Consider the following 13,753-nt stretch of genomic DNA (forward strand, 5'->3'; position numbering starts at 1 on the left):
AATAATAAGTTGACACTTCCAGAAATTTCACCATCACTAATAAATACACATTTAAATTGATGTAAGCGTTAAGCATGCTGATTAAGTTTTGCTAGGAAGAAATTAACTGTAGCGAAAATTCGCTAAGACACTTTTGCGCTGACAATTTTCACTGGTGAAAGTATGCCAGCGTTCATTTTCAGAGACGAAGTTTTGCATTTTGATAAATACGTTATTCGCTACCGAAAATAACGCCTGCCGTAGTTGCACAAAGTATGGCGGGCCAATGCAGTTACTCAGGATGCAGAAACAACACAGAGCAAAAGTGAGAGGTTATCCTGGTCTGTCCATAACCTTATTTGTATTTCTTTTACAGCAAAATTGTCTCTCTTAGGGGGAAGATTTTATAACATTCAAGGCCATGATCTTTCCATGATTTGAGATTATCATGACAGAAAATCACAGTCTCGGTTTATTCGCCTTCAGGTTTTCCAAACAATGAAACCATTTTGTTTTTCCTTAAAGGGGTGGTTCACCTTTAACTTAACTTATAATGCAGTGTGTTACTATTCACTCCCCTCAGCCTTACAATAAACATTAACCTTATCCAATAAATAATTGAGCTGACATTTAGAACTGACCTTATCCTACTTCATAAATTGCTCAATTGTGTTAAAACAAATGCCCTGCCTGATGGGCAATATCCTTAATTTAAATAATACTCCTGAGTCAGGATTTAAGCTCAAAAGGTGTAAGGCTCAATAGTCGACTTCTTTATTAGGCTGCAAATTATATTCAGGAGTCAGAATGACTTATGCCTAGTTATCCTTTCCCTCTTTCCATGCTGTGAATAATTTAGCATCTCTGCATTGTCATTTATTTCTTTAAATTGCCCATTACCGATTCCTCTTTTGTGTATTTTATCATTTTGAGCTCCATCCTCTACTCACTACAGAAAAAGATTTAAAGGAACCAATTAAAAGATTTTAAAGATTTAAAGAACACTTTAGGCTATATATGGCTTGTTTATATGATTGGTATATGATTGTAAAACAAGGTGAATCCCAGATGTTTTGTTTTTCAGTTATCAACTGGCAAACTGAGCAAGCTCTTCAACATTCCTTCCGTCTCCTGATGATGCTGCCTCATGAAAACAATCATGACCGATCCCAAAAAATTAAGTACAAACAAATGAAAAGTGTTTTTGGACAAATACCCATGTGTAATTCATAAGCACTTCAGTCCAGTAGAATTCCGATGGCCATAAAATAATCCAAAAATCTGAAGAACTGAATTATTTGCTCACACACTGGCTCATCTTGGCAGACTTTTTAGAGCAGTGGTTGTAGAATTGCACATTTTAAGGTCCATCTTTTGGGTAGTCCCTTCCTTGAATGAGCAACCTTGGCTCATAAAACGAGTACAGATATAGGAAAATATGTGGTGGATCAGTCCTTCAGCTACAGGTGCAAGAATATATCATATACATATTAACCCAAAATCTCAACCTAACTAACTAACCACCCCGTTGGAAAAACACTTCAGAGGGACTGTAGTTCCTTTAGTTGGATCACTCTATTTTCCCCTCGGGGTGTATGGAACTGAAACAGAACACATCCCCTTAACACTTTCTTTGCATTATGATCAGTCTGTCTCTTCAGATGTTTATACCCCTAGGCAAATTTATGCTATTTCCCTTTATCTTGCATAATGCTTCTTGCAGAATTTTGTTTAATTTTACAATTTATAATATGCTTTGTAACATATTGATGATACTATTTACAGCCTCTGTGTTGTTCTTAAATGAGCAGGAGCGTTGTAGGCTCTATATATATATATTTTTTTTATTTGATAAGCCAACTTACCCTGGCTGCCAGATGGTTTATTTCTCTATGAAAAAAATGTGCAGCACAGTCTAGCTCACGAGCGTGTTATAGCTTGTAGCATTAACACATATAGCTCATGTCATTTTAGGATATTATAAACATTGGAATCCTAGCATGGGGACTTTTTCTGGAACAGAGACAGCTGAGGCAGAGTGGCAGTCACCTAAATAAATAATAGAATTCATTATTATTTTATAAAAAGTACCATACTGAAAAATTTAATTTTTAGGCTGACAAAGCCCCACACTCTTATTGGTTTCACTTAAAAAATAAATAAGAAAACTGACAAAATATGACAAACTGACAAAATAACAAGCAAACTATGACCCATTTATAAGTTAATTTTCATTTACACCTGAATTTTTCAGGCTTTTTGCATTTGAGTTCCTTTTGCAAACTTTAATTCATTTTTTTTTCACGCCTGATTTTTTGAAACTGTATAAAATGTATTATAATGTAACGACTTTTTGAGCACTAAAAATCGGAGTTGATAAACGTTTTTACTCAGTGACTTCTTTAACACAAAAATACATTGGTGACTTTCTATGCAAAATATATTGGAGTCAATGGGTATTTTGTATAAGCTAGTGGGCCTTTTTTCATGGCTACTTTTCCCACACAAAATACAATTAATGAATTTTTTACATTTCTCACAGTAACTTTTTTTTCATGCAAAATAAATACATTGGGGTCAATGGACATTTTTCAAGGCAAAAATATTCACAGCTGGTAAAATGCAGAATTTTGCCACAAATCCATGCTTAGCGGACTATTTTGCTTATCACTTCTTAGGTTCTTCTTAGATCCTAACATTGATCAGTTCCTTTTTGGCTCCTAACATTGATCAGATTCTTCTTAGTGCCTAAATTTGATCAGGTTATTTTTTTGACTCCTAACATTGATCAGATTCCTCTTGGTTATTAGCATTGATCAGGTTTTTCTTTTGGCTCCTTCCATTGAACAGGTTCTTCCTGGCTTAAAACATCAATTATGTTCTTCATGGTTCCTATAATTAATCAGGTTCCTCTTGGCTCCTATCATCAGGATTAAAAGGATTAAGCATTCATAAGTTTATGAAATAATGAGACAAAACACCTAGAAAGAGTCTGGAACAATAACTTGGCAGGCAGGTAATAATCATCCCAAAATATGGGTGCTACATTCTTGTGTAATTATACAATTGATAATCTAGCAATACAGTTTGGTCTTCTACATGTGCAGACAAATGTATATCATTTGGATCTATATTGGGGCTGATTAGTATATCAGAGAAGGTGGAGTTTCATTCTTGTACTAACTCTTTTTGGTTCTGGGACAGTTATGCTGAACACACAAAGGTCTTTTCACAGGAAACTTCGCCAGAGTTTTGCACAATTGCATCAAGGTCCAACTACACAGATTCAACAGCTTAGTTCACACAACATTTGGTCAGATCACTGATCGGAGATACCTATCTTATTAAATAGTTATTGGAGATAACTATTACACTTTGAGTTGGCAGATGTCCAGATACGAGTGCTGATGTGTCATTAGCCACTTTGGCTTATACATTTTGGTGTAAATTTTTAGGGGCCACAGTTGCAAACATGATCATGCAGTTCGGGCAGAATTTGGCCAAGCAAAAAAAAAAAAAACCCTGTGTGTTCTCAGCTTTACACAAACTTTCTCTTAAAAATGTAGGTGGTGAGATATTTGAGGTGCTCTTAAATACTCCTTGTACCCTGCTGCTTGGAAGTGTTTTATAAAGATGGATGAAACATGGAAGTTGTGGCGCACATGCTTATTAGTATAATGTCTCTATTTTCTCTTCTCGATTTGCTTAATCTACTTAAAGATCTGTCACAATTTAGAATACATGCAGCAATGATTTCAATCTGGCCTGTCATGTACAGGGCTCATCCAATATATCCCATGTTCATGGAATAGATTATAATAAAGTAATGATGTCATACTACACAGTTTACAGACCCCCTGAAGATACTTGAAACCATAAAAAACTCATGAAAAGCCACATCTGGCCTCCAGCTGAACAGTTCTGAACTAAATTAACCCATCTAAGTATAAATCTTATGGAAGAGATTATTTCTTATCTAGAATACAGCTGAGGATGAATATTTGCACAACTAAAATTAATTATCTGCATCCTGATATTAGTATAATCAATTGCTACTGCAAAATAAGTTAAAGTGCGCTATAACACTGAGTTAAATAATAGGCACTGGCCTAAAACATCAGTGCTTTAGGAGATTTTAGTTTCACATTGTCAGCCTCATTTATGTAAGCCTTGCATGTTGCCCTGCTTATCCTGGAGCTTGAAGGTGCACTTCCTTGCTTTCCTAGAATGCAGCACAAAGAGTTGGGTCTCACTCAATGCAACACTGCCTGTGTTACTCCTTGGAATGCCCACTAGCTTGCTGTAAAGAACGTTTACCCTGGTGGTCCAGTGGCGAATGCTTACCCTGGTGGTCCAGTGGCTTCCTCCTGGGCATGCGGGGACGCCCGCCGCATGCGTCTTTTCCCTTCTGTCTCCGGTACCCCTATGGTGCACATGCTGGCACGCTTCCAGGTTTATGCACCGGCATGATGACATCATTGCACATTAGCGCGAAATTCAAAAACTATAAAAGGGAATTTAGTCTACAGCACCTTGCCCATTGGTATGTTCTATTAGTAGAGTTCCTGGGTGTTTAATCTTAGTGGTTCCTGTTTGATCTCCTGTGTTTGACCTTGCCTGCCTGTTTGACTATTCTGATATCTCCAATCCTGATCCTAACCTGCCTGTGACTACTCTGACCTCTCCAATCCGACCTTTGCCTGTCCACTGATTCTGCTCTGCTAGTGCTGCCTGTTCCTGGTGGTGTTCTTCCTTCCAGTATCTTGGTGAGACAATCGTGCCCCTTTGCTCGTCCAGAACCGTTAGCTTTGCTCCTCTCTCAAATAAGACCTGGTGGTATCCAATTAGTCGAGGGCTCCTCCCAAGGTGAAAGGCGGCAGTTAGAGGCGGAAGTGAGAGCCGTGATCCAGGAAGCTTAGCTTGGGTTCTGGATAAAGGGTGCCGAACGTGACTTGCACAGCATTCAGACATGCAAGCTAGAAGAGCCTGATGGCCATAGGGCACTTGGGGGAAGGGGTCATGAGTCATGTTCTGCACTTTGCGCTGGCTTTTTAAGTCACCAATCCACCAATCCAATGGGTGCAAATTCTCTATAGATAGGCTGTAAGACATTTTGCACCTCTTAGAGCTCCAGCACTTGCAGCTCTGAGTTTTATAAATGAGCCTACTGTAAACAGAGTTTAGAATTTAGGTGAAGAGGATGTTGACATTGCAGACATAGTTGTTTTGGGGAAATAAGAAGGGCTCTGCACGAGGGCCCATGCCAGCAATTGTTCTAAGCAATCATAATTCGACTTGATTGGAGCTAGAAATCACTGTGGCTGATAACCACCAACTGTGTGTGAAAGAGCTCCTTGTGAAGCTAAAGAAGACTAAAAACTGGTCATGTTGATGAACACTGGAATTGACCTATGTTCTGACTTTTTATTTACTTAATTTTTCTAAAATGGTTAACAAAACTTACCAGCAAAACTTATTCCATACAAAGATCCACAGAATCCTATCCATTTGGTTTGGGGATTGGATGGGTTTGAAAAAAGACCATGTTGGCCAGTGCATTGGCAGATGAGGAAGTGACAATAAAAGAGAACAAAAGAAAAGGCCACCATACTGTGTCCTTCAAAATGAATCAGTTAATAGTGCTGCTCCAGCAGAATTCTGCACTGAAATCCATTTCTCAAAAGAGCAAACAGATGTTTTTATATTCAATTTTAAATCTGACATGGGGCTAGACATATTGTCAATTTCCCAGCTGCCCCAAGTCATGTGACTTATGCTCTGATAAACTTCAATCACTCTTTACTGCTGTACTGTAAATTAGAGTGATATCACCACCCTCCCTTTTTCCCCCCAGCAGCCAAACAAAAGAACAATGGGAAGGTAACCAGATAGCAGCTCCCTAACGCAAGATAACAGCTATCTGGTAGATCTAAGAACAACACTCAATAGTAAAAACCCATGTCTCACTGAGAAACATTCAGTTACATTGAGAAGGAAAAACAGCAGCCTGCCAGAAAGCATTTCTCTCCTAAAGTGCAGGCACAAGTCACATGACTGGGGGAAGCTGGGAAATTGACAAAATGTCTAGCCCCATGTCAGATTTCAAAATTGAATATAAAAAAATCTGTGAGCTCTTTTGAGAAATGGATTTATGTGCAGAATTCTGCTGGAGTAGCACTATTAACTGATGTGTTTTGAAAAAAAACATGTTTTCTGATGACAGGATCCATTTAAGCCATGCAATGACTTTTGAATAAAGAAAAACAACACAGATATTGTTTGACAATTGCAGTTGGTCTTCAATTATTTACTTGTCCTTTTAACTTCTCCCTAACCTGACACTTGAGAGCAGATTTATTTCAAAGCTTGAGATCTATTGTCAGCATTATTTGTACTTATGTTGCCATTCACGCTATCCCCTATTTATCTTCTAGTCTGTCTTTCATATTGTAGGACCCTAGCAACATTGACTAATTCACTTAAAACACAAAGAAATACAAAATGAAAAATACCTCCAAATTATCATCTGTCAACTGCTTGGTCTACATCATACTCCATGTTAAATTGAATGTAAATATTAAACGAGGTTAGAACTGGTGGTCGCCTTCCTTTACTCAACGAGAACATTTATGTGAAATATATTGTTTTCTAAACGACAAGTCACCAGTATAAGAGGCAATGTTACAATGTTTACAAGAACTGGGTGAATGATGAACAGATCCTATATTTCATGTTTCCTGTACCACTGGCTCAAATATCTCAACATGGTGACTATTGAATTCATAAAATGGTTAGCCATTGAACTGACGTGGGGGATTAATCATTTGCTAGAAGTTTCTTTATGCATGGACACAACAATGCAATACGTTTATCATGGTGGAACAGCTAGTTTGCTGTTGTCACTTTAGACTCTGGTCAAGCAAACAAAGAAAAGGGGTGAATTGGGATTGATGAATGATTTAATCTGCTCTTTGCAAGATAGAAACTTGGGTTATGTTTACCTGTGGGCAATCTAATTGTTAAAGCACAACAGAATGTTGACTAATCCAATGTATAGAGTGTGTTAAGGTTTTGACGTAGAGCTGTGGTGTCACTAATTCTCCCTTGAATCCATTAAAGTTGGGGCAGACGAGCAGATTAGGGGAGATTTAAAGGGGAAGGAAACCTAGTTGGCGCAAATACCCTCCCCCCCTCCCGTGTGTTGCCCACCCTCCCTCCTCCCCCCTGGCCTACTAAGTAACAAGTTAGGGGCATTTGCCCAGCGGGACAGGTAGGCCAGGGGGGAGGAGGGAGGGTGGGCAACACACGGGAGGGGGGGAGGGTTTTTGCGCCAACTAGGTTTCCTTCCCCTTTAAGTCGACTAATTGCCTCTTCTGCGTGGCGACAATCTCCCCAAACTGCCTTCCATCTGCCTTCCATCTGCTTGAATGAAGAATCGCCCGCGCTAAAACACTTGCGGCGCATCAATTTCCCAAGTCGCCCGAAGTTTCCTCGTGAAGCAATCTGCTCGTCTGCCCCAACCATTAAGGGTATGTCCAATTGAAGGTTGATTCTTGGCTACTTTTCACGGTGCAAATGTAACCATTGTTGCCCAGATCAACCTCTAGGTGCTGATTCCCCCCCCCCAATCATGCCCAGAAAAGCACAAGCAGTCTACAGTATGGACTGTAAACATACAGAATGGGATGGTGTAATGATTGCAGACGGATCCAGTTAAACTGTAAATTGTGATACACTGAGGACTGGCTCATTCTAACTAGGTTGTCTTATGAGGGGGTAATCATTATTTTGGCTCCCAGAATATAAATACAGTAAATGTATGTACTTGTAGGATAACTACACATTATCTCACAAGAGTGGAGCTACACAATGATATCCATCATATTTTTTTAATGTGACCCAGCATATCTACCTTGTCTCTGGGTTTCCTTTCTTACTGGATGGGTATCCAACCACCTCAGCTTGTGGACTACCTCCCATGAAACTCGTCGTCATGCCTGTCCAGTGTCCATGAGAATTCTCAACATAATAAACTGCCTCCCACTAACTAGGAATCTACAAAGGGACCCCATTTCTAGCATGAGGTGTGGTGCCAGAACTAAACTGTATTGAGGGTAGATGGGCTAACTTACTTTATCCTTACACTGATATTCATTACTTCTGCTTTAGGAAGCCTACACCATTACTGAAAAATACTTAACTGCTATGGTTGTCACCTTTTCTGGAAAACAATATAGACTGTCCTATATATCTATGTTTTTTCCCTATTAATACCATTGGCATCAAGCAACAAGTCAGTATGTGTAGTACTATTCACTTTTTTAGCATTTAAAGCCATATCTTTTCCACAGACTCCAATAACACATCACTACTAGCACTGATTCATGCTGCCCCACAGATGAGCCTTGCCCCCCTTTAAATCATTTTGGTCTGCTATGATTCTTCAGTATTGAAATTTCCAACAGAACCAGAGGAGAATAAGTATAATGACCCGAGGGTTTATTAAAATAGTGACCTATCATTCCTGCCAGTTCAGACAGTTTGGCATAATAGTCACGCTTCACTTTTTTTTTAGGATTTACATATCAGATTTGCATTGTATCGTTAACATAAGTTCTCAACAAATCCTTGATGGGTTTAGAAGAATAAAACAATGTTTTGACACGTTGGACAAGCTTGTCAGTGAGAAACACTTGCTACAAAAGCATTGTCAATGAGCCTCCTACAGGATTTAATGAAAAAAAGCTTTTGGGTTAAAAAAAACATGTAATAAAAAAATGTAGTAGAACAAATACCCTGTTAATATACTGTGTATATATATATATATATATATATATATATATATATTTTAATTATTAGAGAAAATGCCACCTACAAAAGTCATATACAATATCATATAAAGCAAGGCACTGGCAGGACTTTACAATATAGTGAAAAGCAAAGTTTATTCATTCTTTCAAAATCTCGGTCTTCCTTGAAACCTTTGTCAAGGTAACTCCTCCTCTGTTTACCTAAGTGTGTAATACAATCCTCTGTTACACAGAGAAAAACAAGTCCCTGCATACATACCTTTGCTGTTAAGATCAGGTGCTTTACTATAACCAGTTCAGTTACAACAATGTATTATGTATTTTTTTTGATTTTAATAGACTGAAGCTTTCACTCTTAACTTTCCTTTTGAGGTTTACCTTTACAATCTGTTCTATCTCTGCCAGTATATTTTATTGCTAATGGTTCTTTGATATGTGTTGTGTTTTTAATTTCTTACTATAACACTTTATGTTACTTTATGTAACATTCTTCTATAACAAATATCAATGCTTTCACGATACCATATATATATATACAGTATATATATATACACAATATATATATATATATATATATATATATATATATATATATATATATATATAACAAACAAGGGAAAGTTGTGCTCACCACTAGTTTTTAAAATCATTAGGCGGGGGTGCAATGAGGCTGTGACCACAAAATACATATAGACAAATACAAGATTCCTCTGCACTCAACCCATTATCAGTATATTTAAGACAGAGACATTTTGTGCATACTGCTACTGAAGAATGCCTTACCCTTTAAACAAAACAGGGATTGTTTGTCCATATATTGCAATATATTTAAGCTGGCCAACTACGTCAAAGTCATCCCATATCTGGCCAGTCCTATGCTCAGTTTTCATCTGATTCATTAAGAATTCTATGGTTTAATTATACATTTTATAAAAGGGACGAATACGTTTTACCTGCAACTTACTAGCTGCTTTCAAAGTAAAACTCCCAAACTTGGCTGCCCTTTTATTAGACACCAGTGGGATCACCTGACTATAGTTGGAGAGGGTGGGAGCTACAACATGGAGCTGGTCACTGCTCTTGTAGAACTATAACAAACAAGGGAAAGTTGTGCTCACCACTAGTTTTTAAAATCATTAGGCGGGGGTGCAATGAGGCTGTGACCACAAAATACATATAGACAAATACAAGATTCCTCTGCACTCAACCCATTATCAATATATTTAAGAAAGAGACATTTTGTGCATACTGCTACTAAAAAATGCCTTACCCTTTAAACAAAACAGGGATTGTTTGTCCATATATTGCAATATATTTAAGCTGGCCAACTACGTCAAAGTCATCCCATATCTGGCCAGTCCTATGCTCAATTTTCATCTGATTCATTAAGAATTCTATGGTTTAATTATACATTTTATAAAAGGGACGAATACGTTTTACCTGCAACTTACTAGCTGCTTTCAAAGTAAAACTCCCAAACTTGGCTGCCCTTTTATTAGACACCAGTGGGATCACCTGACTATAGTTGGAGAGGGTGGGAGCTACAACATGGAGCTGGTCACTGCTCTTGTAGAACTATAACAAACAAGGGAAAGTTGTGCTCACCACTAGTTTTTAAAATCATTAGGCGGGGGTGCAATGAGGCTGTGACCACAAAATACATATAGACAAATACAAGATTCCTCTGCACTCAACCCATTATCAATATATTTAAGACAGAGACATTTTGTGCATACTGCTACTGAAGAATGCCTTACCCTTTAAACAAAACAGGGATTGTTTGTCCATATATTGCAATATATTTAAGCTGGCCAACTACGTTTATTTGTATTTGTCTATATATATATATATATATATATATATATATATATATATATATATATATATATATATATATATATATATATATGTGCTCTGCCTTTGGTGTCCGCTAAGCTTTAATTTTCCACTTCTGGGTGCTGTGTCAAGGTTGTGTAGTAGAAGAGAATTGTAGAGGCACGTACTCCGGTAAATTAAGATTTCATTCTTTATTCAAACATAGACGATACAAATTACAGCATCATTGTTTCGGTCCATGGTCTAGGACCATTGTCTAGATGCATTACCATTTTAAAAGACTGACAATAAAATAAAAGATTTAAAATTCCCACCTTGCTGGTGACATCACTCAATTATGCTAATAAATATTCATAGAGCTTTTAGTTAGAGGGAACATGATTGTAACAAAATATCAGTTAAAGGACAACGAAAGGTTAAAACAAAATGTTCTCATTTAAAAGACATAGTTTGCAAGAACTCACAGCCCATAGTAATTCCTGTGTTCCTGGTGTCATTTGAGAGGAATGACACTCTAAGCAGAAAGCTAGAACAGGACTCCATCTACGTCACAGAAATCTGATATTGTTTTCTGCTGGCTGCCCGCGGCAGCATTGAATCGCATTAGGAGATATTTCTCGTCTCTGCGCATGCTTGAAACATGAACCTTTCCTTGCTGCGGTCTCTGCTATTTGTTCATGCGCATAATTATTATTGGGGCATTCGCACATCGAACAGTGAGGGAACAGAAGCGATCATACCTTACACAGGATGGCAGCGGCGTTAAGCGAAACAGGCTGTAAATCAGACATATGAATAACTACTTAAATGTACGCATTGGTGAGCTAAAAATATAGCGATCAAACACTACAATAGTAGGACTATTCAGGGGTGTAGTGTCTTATATTTGCCTTTCATTCTCCTTTAAAAAGACATTGCTACAGGGTATGTAAAATATACACAACTGTGAATATATATATAAATAAACAATTATCTTTTAGCTAAGAAGCAACTGAATGAGCAATATTCATTAAGGCCTTTATGGGACACAGTATCGAGTGTTTTTATCCAAAAGGTCTCCCGCTGTAAGAGCAGTCGTGACCTGTCTCCACTGGCATTGGTAGATGATCAATAGCTATAAATTTAAAGGTTGGCAATCGGTGTCCAATTTCTAAAAAATGTTTTGCCACAGATTTAGTGTTTACATAGATAGATGTCGGAAGAAAAATCGGAAGATGTACGATCATCAGATTCCCACTAACCTCTTAATAATTTGACGGATTGGTTGGATTTCGCTAAAATCAGTCGTTCACCAAAGAAAAATCTTTGCCTCTTAGGGACCTGTAGGCAATTTTTTTCTGGCTCATTACATTTCCCTATGAAATGTATTTAAAGATGAACCACCTCCTTCATGTCATGGTGGAAATGTTCAGGAAACTGGGTGCTTAATGAACAATGGCTTTCTGTATCTTGACATGATACTGCGTTGTGGCATCTGAATGGTTTCAAAGGGCCACAAAAATGTTCCTACTAAACTGTTCTTAAACCAGGATATTACCTATGTTTGTATAGTCTTACAACATTTCTCTGGGCACAGTATAACATGTCCTTTGTACTTTTATCTATGTTTGCAACACCACCTACCCTAAAAAAAGGGCTGGTTACCTGTTAAAGTTCATGGTGCCACAGCCAGAAACATTCATGATGCAGAAACTGTCGCAGAAACAAACCCCAAGCACAAAAAAATCCACTGCCGAATAAGATAATCACAATTTCATCACAGGAACTCTCTGCTCTGATATTCTTTGATTTACTGCTCTGCTGAGCACAATGTAAAAATATGTACAAAATTGACCTAAAAAAATGAATGTGTTTATTTCACCAGCGTAATAGAAAACATTTTCCAGAACAATGCATTCCTCTAGCGAGTAACATGTTTGTTATTACTGTTCCCAAAAAGCAAAAGCAGAACTGGTGGCAAAATAAAGCAGCATCCAGCTCTTCTCTGTTGAACAGATGCAATTAGATAGGCTCCTCAGAATATTCCGTGTAAGATGGAATGCGGCACTGGGATAGAATAAGATTGTCTCATGAGTGGCGTCCTTTCATTCAGTCCCGGAAACAGGAAATCGTGGCTCGCTCTTTGCTTGTAATGGAAATATTCATTGATTGCCCTTTTGCGAAACAAGATAAAACTGTCACGTAACGTGATAGAAACCGAGGCTGAATGGGCCTTTAGAGATTCCAGTTTCTTTTATCATTAAATGCAGTTCTTGGAAATGTATTTAAATTGGAAAGTTTTATGTTGAGTATCGCTGAATGTAGTTCAACTTTACATAAATGTGTCCCATGGAACTGAAGGGTGCCTGAAAGTTTCTAGAAGCACTCAGAAAGATGAAGGCAGTCACTTGTGTAATCTCAGATCCTAAAGACCACTGCTGGTAAACAGGACGTCACATGAAACAGTGATAACTTTGCAACAATATCCAAAACTGCCATATAAAATCATGGAGCTCCATACTATTGTTTGTAGGACCCTCCCCAGGGGGCTTGCATTTTTTATCCCTGGCCAAGGCCACAGATAGTGAAAAGAACGGAACCCAATCTTAAAAAAAGAATACTTATATCTAAACTACATGGACCACCGTGCCCCCAGCCCATCTTGGCCATGACCCATTATACCTGCATCCAACCAAACCCTGTCCATTTCCTGAAAAGCCTTTCTTCTTTAACACTTTGCTGGACTTTTGTGTCTGCACCCCTACCCTGCACCTTACCCCTCACCTGATGGTGGGCCTGGCAATATCTGATAATGCAGTCAATCCCTATGATCCCCCTCATAAACTCAGCAATGTTGTTGTTAAACATGGCCTCTCCTGCCAGTCCCACAAATGCCAAACCCACTTCTGATCTTAGACAGTGGTACTGTGGGTGCTCTTGGCTTCGTCCTTGTGACCTGGTTTATTTGTCCATATTTTATATAATGAACTTATTGTATCAGCCTAAAGTTTCAGCTTCTCAATAGTTTCTGATGTACTGGTTTCTGTGCTGACATGTAATAATTATCTGTATTAATTACTAATCGGCCTTATATTGTGACATTTATATTCTATATGTACTGTATATTGTGAGGGGGTCCCTAAGCTCAG

This window comes from Xenopus laevis, chromosome 9_10L (assembly GCF_017654675.1).
Source record: "Xenopus laevis strain J_2021 chromosome 9_10L, Xenopus_laevis_v10.1, whole genome shotgun sequence".
Lineage (NCBI taxonomy): Eukaryota > Metazoa > Chordata > Amphibia > Anura > Pipidae > Xenopus > Xenopus laevis.